Genomic DNA, 7,612 nt, shown 5'->3' on the forward strand with positions numbered 1-7,612 from the left:
TTTTAACAGCTTATATCTCAGCAGAAGCTGAACGGAAATTCATGGGACAAAGAAAAGGCACTTCCACAGCTGAGAGGCCTTTTTCCCACTGAATATCAAAGGCCTTGATAGGGAAACCCCCCCGACCCCACCTTACCCAAGGCCCCAGGTTTTTTTCTGAGAATAAAGTAAGAGTAGGCCCTTAGCTAGAAGCAAGAGTTTTAACTCCTGCTAAACTTGTTTTTCTGTACAAAGGGCACGCTGAGGCAAAAAGATGTGGTCAGGGCCCCAAAAAGAGGAACTAGAATTGGATAAAGGGGAACCAGAAAATCTGTTAAATTATAACAGCTTTTAGTTTATTATAGTTTATTAAGTTGCTTGTGTGGGCGTAAAATATAACTCATGATCATTTGACCAAAGGTACACCAATAGGTATTTTGGGGTACAAGTTCCTCAAAAAGGCTCAAGCAACGTGTAATAGCTTAACCGCAAGTAGAAGAAAAACACCAGGTGTCAATGACCTAACGCTTACAAAACTTTCTATAGGGAAGTAAAAAGAAAGCAGGCTTACAATTAGCTCATAAATAATATATTAATAGCAATTGTTTTTAGCAGATGTTCAGCAGATGTCATTGTATTAGCCAAATAAGGTATCATCGGATGTATAAGCTCATATGATAATTTGCGGTTTTCAGCTTTATAAGCACAGGTATCACTGCTGTAAGGCAGAGCGACTTGCCCCTTGCTAGGGGACCTGTCTCTCCGTGCATATGCATGTATTCTCTGATTAATCAATAAAGGAGTCTCAGGCTGTCTGATCAACTCAACAGGGTGGTGATCATTTCCACAACAATTTGGTGCATTGGCCAGGAATCAAACCCAGGCCTCCCGCGTGGCAGGTGAGAATTCTACCACTGAACCACCAATGCACCAAATTGTTGTGAAAATGATCACCACCCTGTTGAGTTGATCAGACAGCCTGAGGCTCCTTTATTGATTAATCAGAGAATACATGCATATGCATGGAGAGACAACAGGTCCCCTAGCAAGGGGCAAGTCGCTCTGCCTTACAGCAGTGATACCTGTGCTTATAAAGCTGAAAACCGCAAATTATCATATGAGCTTATACATCCGATGATACCTTATTTGGCTAATACAATGACATCTGCTGAACATCTGCTAAAAACAATTGCTATTAATATATTATTTATGAGCTAATTGTAAGCCTGCTTTCTTTTTACTTCCCTATAGAAAGTTTTGTAAGCGTTAGGTCATTGACACCTGGTGTTTTTCTTCTACTTGCGGTTAAGCTATTACACGTTGCTTGAGCCTTTTTGAGGAACTTGTACCCCAAAATACCTATTGGTGTACCTTTGGTCAAATGATCATGAGTTATATTTTACGCCCACACAAGCAACTTAATAAACTATAATAAACTAAAAGCTGTTATAATTTAACAGATTTTCTGGTTCCCCTTTATCCAATTCTAGTTCCTCTTTTTGGGGCCCTGACCACATCTTTTTGCCTCAGCGTGCCCTTTGTACAGAAAAACAAGTTTAGCAGGAGTTAAAACTCTTGCTTCTAGCTAAGGGCCTACTCTTACTTTATTCTCAGAAAAAAACCTGGGGCCTTGGGTAAGGTGGGGTCGGGGGGGTTTCCCTATCAGCCTGTTGCAAAAACGGAGGTGCGAGAACGTCTCAAAGAAACACATTTATAATGGAAAGTGTCGGACAACCTACATTCAGTGGTTTCTGCCAGCTCTCCCTATTATAATTGAATTTCTGAAGGCACCCATAGCACCACAGCCACTGGGCTCCATAGGTTAAAATTTCCAGCAGTGCTGAAGGACTGAGTCCTTCCCCCTCCCTGTCATTAAGCTGCTTACTTATGGAAAAAATCCAGAGCAAAATTAAAATGGCATCAGAAAGTAAGACTAATTAAAACTACAATTATTTTGTGCCAGAGAATCCTCTTGGCATTTCTACTTGATATGTCAGAGGGAGACCGAGTCGGGGGTGTCTGTCTACCTGACTGAGTAGTTTATGGGGTTTAGTTCAATTACAAACAAATTATATACAGCTCTACCAAGAATTTTTGTGAAATCAAACCATAAACTCAAATGTAAAGGCATTTTGGAATTAGAGATGTTGGCTCAGATCTTGAGCGGTGACCAATCTGGAATCATACAAGTTAGGAAGAAAGGGAGGTCGAAGGTCAGATTTCAGACACCTTTGCTCTCTGCTGATTTTGGGGTCGTGTAAGAGCCAGTTCACTACATAAATTAGAACAGTCTCAAGACTATTCTACTTTATACCAATTGCCAGTGCCCACCCCCCGCAAAGGTTGTTTCAGGAGTCTGGGGTCTGGGGAAACCCTGGCCAAACACTCCTTCCCTGGCCATGTGCATAGGAGGGGTATAGCTGCTGAAGCAGTTCTGTGTCCTCTGAGGATTCCTCTATGCATGGCAAATTCTCAGCCATTTATGGCTGCCTTGCATTGCCAAAGAGGCAGAAAGCAGCCGGAGCAGGACCCAGGACCTGGCCCAATAAGCTACACAATTGTAAGAGTATAAATCAGAGTGGAACTAGTTCCCTCGCTGACAGAATCAGCGCAGGGCCAGTAGAGACCAGTTATCCCATCTCACTGCACTGGGCAGCCTCATGCTCCACTGTCCCCAATTGCTTTTGCAAGCTCATTCTCAGCTCCCTGCAGTGGCAGAGCCTCATTTGCCCCCGTAGGGGCTGCCATTCCATTGCCCAATTGCACTGTTAGGATTTTGTACTGATGCTTCAAATCTTCCTTCTCTAGCTATAAGCCCTTGCTCCTTGCCCTGCCATCTTCTTAGACTGTGAATAATTCCCTTCCTTCATGTCAACTGCTACCTCGAAGGCATTTCCAGTTCAGCTTTTGATCACGTTTCCCCGAGCTGTCTCTTTTTTTAGACTCTGTACCATTCGGTCCTGTAGTCTCTCCTCATGTGTTTGATAATCCACTCCTTATGTGTCATCTCAGCATTATTTTTTCTAGTTCTCCTATCAATCCTTCCTAAACTATGGGGACAGGAACGGCATGCAATGCTTTAATAACATTCCCCATTCATATAGCACTTTTCACCCCAAAGCCCTTCATGATCTTTAGACATATAGCGCTGGTGAAATGCAGGGCATGAACCAGACAAATAGGACATTTCACAACTGTGAAGTCAGTTAGAGCAAAGACAACAGGCCAAACCCTACTTCATGCCATGAAACTCATTTACATCCACAAAGAGCACATAGGAACTCAACTGTCCTCTGAAAAAACAACCCACTAAATGATACTGTAGTGGGTTTATCTACCTGGTAAGGATGAAAACTCTGCTGGGATTCTAATTAGCACCCATAGAGCACTCAACACCACAAACCCAGAATGAACCAATTTCCCTCTACTCATCGCAGATTGAGGCCTTGGAGCTCTCACTGTAAGTGTGAATCTTATCTATCTAACCTGACCTCACCTACAGAGGGGCAGTAGGGCAGAGGCTTGAGAATATGGGGACTTGCCATAGTGGTGTCATGTGAATCTTTTGCTCAATGTAGGTTGGAATCCTCTGAATCCTGGATTCAAATTAATCCAGCACCAAAAAGCAAAATATTGATGAATCCAATGAGTTACAAGGGGTTTTAACTCAAAAACATGCCTCACTGGCCAGTTTCCAAAGCTTCCACCCCAAAGTTATGTCAGACCAGTCTTGCTTGAAACTCACCATAGGTTCACCCAAATCCTGACCCTGTGCATGCTTGAAATTCAGCTATAGATAGTGTCATAGTTCAGAGCAACTGCACCTGAATTTCCCCCTTGTGGTTCACCAAGGGCATCCACTGTAGGCTCCCAGCTCCTCAGTCATCACCTCTCTTGGGCAGAGATTCACATCCCTCTTCCTTCCGGGTTGCTTTCCAGGTTGCACAGCTCTCTGCCTACACTGTGATGTCCCCAGCAAGACAGATAGCCTAAACAGGCCAGTGTCTGCTCTTTCCTTTATCTCTAGAGTCTATGAGTGTAATGGCCACAGTTATAAGTTATCCCATAGCTCTTTCTAAGCAAGCACATTTATTCTTAAGGTGAAAGCATTGCAAAGAAAACATACTAAAAATAATAAAAGAACCTATGCATGCTAAAAAGCTGACCACAGGCCAACGCAACTCCAATGTTGGACTATGGTAGGTGTCAGTCCTTCAAAATCCTCAACCATAGGTGCGGGAACTAGGGGTGTGGGGGGTGCTGCAGCACCCCCAGGCGGTGCCCTGGATTCCACTCCTGACCTTGTGTGCTGGGTCCCGGCTGCTGGCCCCATGCCCAGGACTCCACTCCTAGCCTCCTGCCTGGGGTCCCAGGCCCATGGCCACCCCCAGCTGTGGCCCCAGCCTCGGCCCTCTTACCACTGTCCACGTCCCCCTCTCCCAGCCCCAGCTCTGGGAGCTAGGTAGGGTTTTGACAGGGGTAAGGGTGGACATTAGGTAAAAAGTTTGGGGACCACTGCTGTACAGTTTCCTTAGCTGGCTTTCAGTACCCCCACTATGAAAAGTGTTCCAGCACCACTACCCACCCTTGGGTTTTCCCCGTGATTACAAGTTTACAGTTGTCTCAGAGTCGGAACCAGAACCACCAGGAATAGTTCAGTCTTGGGCCTTTGATCTTGGCCTCATGTAACAGTGCCCAGCAGTTAATGGCGCCCTGCTCAGGACACAGCTTCCTAAAGGCTCGGTTTTGGCATAACCGGAGGTGAGGGTTTGTCATTCTCTGCCCCTAGATATTCCCCAGGAAAAGCAAGTTACACTTTTGGTCTGAAAGTCTATTCTTGTCTGGCCCATTGTTCATCACAGTCCTCTAAGCCCCCAGGTCTCACCTCTGTCACCTCGCCCCCCTCAAGAGGTTACATACAACCCTGGCAGTCACAGGGGAGCTGCTCTTTGTGGATGGACTGAGCCCAGTGCCCCTGGACTGGAGCAGATGAGCCCAACCCAGCTAACTAAAGAGGACTGGGATTCCCCTGGGTCTCTAAAAGGCTGCTAGTAGGCAGCTGATGAGGAAGGATGGAGACAAGTTGGGCCCTGGGCAGCAAAGATCACAGAGGAGCGGAGCTAATTCCTGTGGTAAGTACCAGGAGCAAGGGGGGTCTCAGAGAAGCAGCCCTGTGGCAGCTGCTCCAAGAGGGGAGCAGAGCTGGCTGAGGCTAGGGAGCTGCCAGGAGCTGGAGTGTCAGAGACCCCTGGGAGGGGTGGTCCTGAGGCTGAAGGGGAATGAGCAGGTACTGACTTCAGACTGCATTCTGCTTCTTGTTTAACCTTGTCATAAAAGAATAACCCTCCTTAACTAGCCCTGGGTGTGGCAGTGCATGTTTGGAGCTGGGGTGCAACAGCGGTCAACCCCTCACACCTTCATACAATACAACAGACCCCAAAGAGGCTTTAACTTAATTCAGTGAGGTCTCCCAAGGACACAGTCAGGGCCGGCGCTTCCATTTAGGTGGCCTAGGCAATCGCCTAGGGTGCCAGGATTATTGGGGGGGCGGCATTTTGCCGCGAGGGGGTGGCAGGCGGCTCCAGCAGAGCTGCCGCAGTTGTGCCTGTGGAGGGTCCCCTGGTCCCGCGGCTCCAGTGGCGCTGCCGCAGGCATTCCTGCGGACGGTCCGCTGCTCCCGCAGCTCTGGTGGACCTCCCGCAGGCACGACTGCGGCAGCTCCACCGGAGACACGGACCAGCGGACCCTCTCCACAGGCACGACTGCGGCAGGTCCACCAGAGCCGTGGGACCAGCGTGCGGGGGGGCGAAATGGCTGTGCGCCTAGGGCTCTAAAAACACTAGCGCCGGTCCTGGACACAGTAGGAGATTGCTGTGTCTGTCACAGCTAGTCCACATATAGCTCAGCTCTCACTTGTCTGATGCTTGACCCTGGACATGCCCAGCGCCCAGGCTCCCCAGATGCACAGTCCCAAGAATGGCATCAACAGGGCCCACGCACAACTGAGCCGTGACGCTCAGGATCCCAACACTTGCTCATAAATTCACCCAATACTCAGCCCCACACTTGCCAAAACTCGAGTTTTGCCGAGCTCAAGAAACTTGCCGTATGTCTCAGGGGCTGCTCTAACTAACACCCTGCTTCCTGGGGCCCTGGCAAGCCACTACTAATGCTCCAGCCACAGCCATGACTCAATCCTGGCCAGCCCCACCCTCCCTGTCTCTCTTGGTCCCCTCGATGAGGAGAGTGAACAGAGCTGAGGTAGGACTGCTCTGGCACCTCTGTGCTTCTCAAGGGGGTATTTTTCACACCCTGCAAATCCCCTTATGTCACTGGAGAATTAGACTCTGTGTATCCCCATGAGGATGATCCAAGTTTTGGTCCCAAGCTCCCCATGGCAGCAAGGGGCAATGCCCATGTCACTGGCCTGTGCCCCCACTGGCTAAGCCAGCAGTAGTGCTGACAGCTTCAGACAGGGACATGCATTGAATGGAAGGAGGGACCAGCCGGAATGATGTCTGACTGAGACTCCAAAGGGAAGAGGAAGGAAAGCCAAGAGACCACTCTAGAAACAGCTGTTGCCTCAGGAGGAGCTGCAGGCTTCCACAGCCCCTTTGCCCCCCAACAGCCCCCAGGCTGCCCCAGAATGTCAGGGTCTCGGTAAATGATGGACAAGCACCCCAAAAGCTGTCAGGGCCCTTTGGTTCTCTGAGCCTTGGCTGTAACTGTGCACATGCTTCCAGTGCTGCCCTTTGTTCGAGTCCATTCAGCAGCGTGACAGGAATATCCAGAGAACAAGCTGCTGATTAGCCAAACTGCTGTCAGGCCCAATTACATGTTCACAGACCTTGACAGCCTCATTTGTGAAATCTCCCTGCACGCACCACAGGCCCCCTCCCTTCCCCTGGCAGGATCCTACAGAGTCTTGGACTCCAGGCAGGTGGCATCTTTATTTTGCTCATGGGGGTACTTCACCTGAAGGCATTCAGGATGTGGCAGGATGGGATTTTGGAATCTCCAGTGGGTCCCTCTGTCCACTCCCACTTCCCCCAGGGAGCCTGCTGGAGGCACCTAGGGATTTGATTGACTTACAAGTGCCCATGAGTGAGAGGGTGAGATCAACAAGAAGTCACCCCAGGGCTGTCCATGAACCCAGCGAGAGTCAACAGCCATGGAGGGAGGAGAGAGAAACCAGGGGTGAGAGGGAGGATTAAGAGCCTTGCACAGCTCATTGGTTTCCTGCAGGCTTTCAGAAAAGGGAGTCCCCCCAGGCACATGAGTTGAGCCAATCTAGTTTCCACTGCAGTGTTTACCTGGAGCCATGGAGCTGCTGCAGAGACCACATGATAGGACAAAAGCACAGAGGGAAGGTTGGGAGCCAGATGTGGAGTCAGACCTGAAGTTCCGCAATGATTGGTTTGGGTCCAGGGTTTTGTGGCTGAGTCCACTTCTTTCCCAGATCCAGCACCACCTACAGGAGAAGCTTGCAGGTCTGAGAGCCGAGAAAGGGGGCCTGTGGGATGACAGGACTGTTCTGCATTCATTCCCACATCCTCCATTGGATCATGCCCTGGCACATACATCATCACATGTATACACACATTCACGTGCTCTGCCCATACTCTGCATGCTC

At 49.1% G+C, this 7,612-nt stretch overlaps 1 non-coding gene across 1 annotated transcript; it reads right to left on the reverse strand.

The window, feature by feature from the left end:
* Nucleotides 1-837: 837 nt before the first annotated feature.
* Nucleotides 838-908, reverse strand: TRNAG-GCC (transfer RNA glycine (anticodon GCC)). Its single transcript has one exon. It is a non-coding gene; the product is annotated as a tRNA-Gly (tRNA).
* Nucleotides 909-7,612: the final 6,704 nt, after the last annotated feature.

Source organism: Gopherus flavomarginatus, chromosome 9, assembly GCF_025201925.1.
Source record: "Gopherus flavomarginatus isolate rGopFla2 chromosome 9, rGopFla2.mat.asm, whole genome shotgun sequence".
NCBI classification, from domain to species: Eukaryota; Metazoa; Chordata; order Testudines; family Testudinidae; genus Gopherus; species Gopherus flavomarginatus.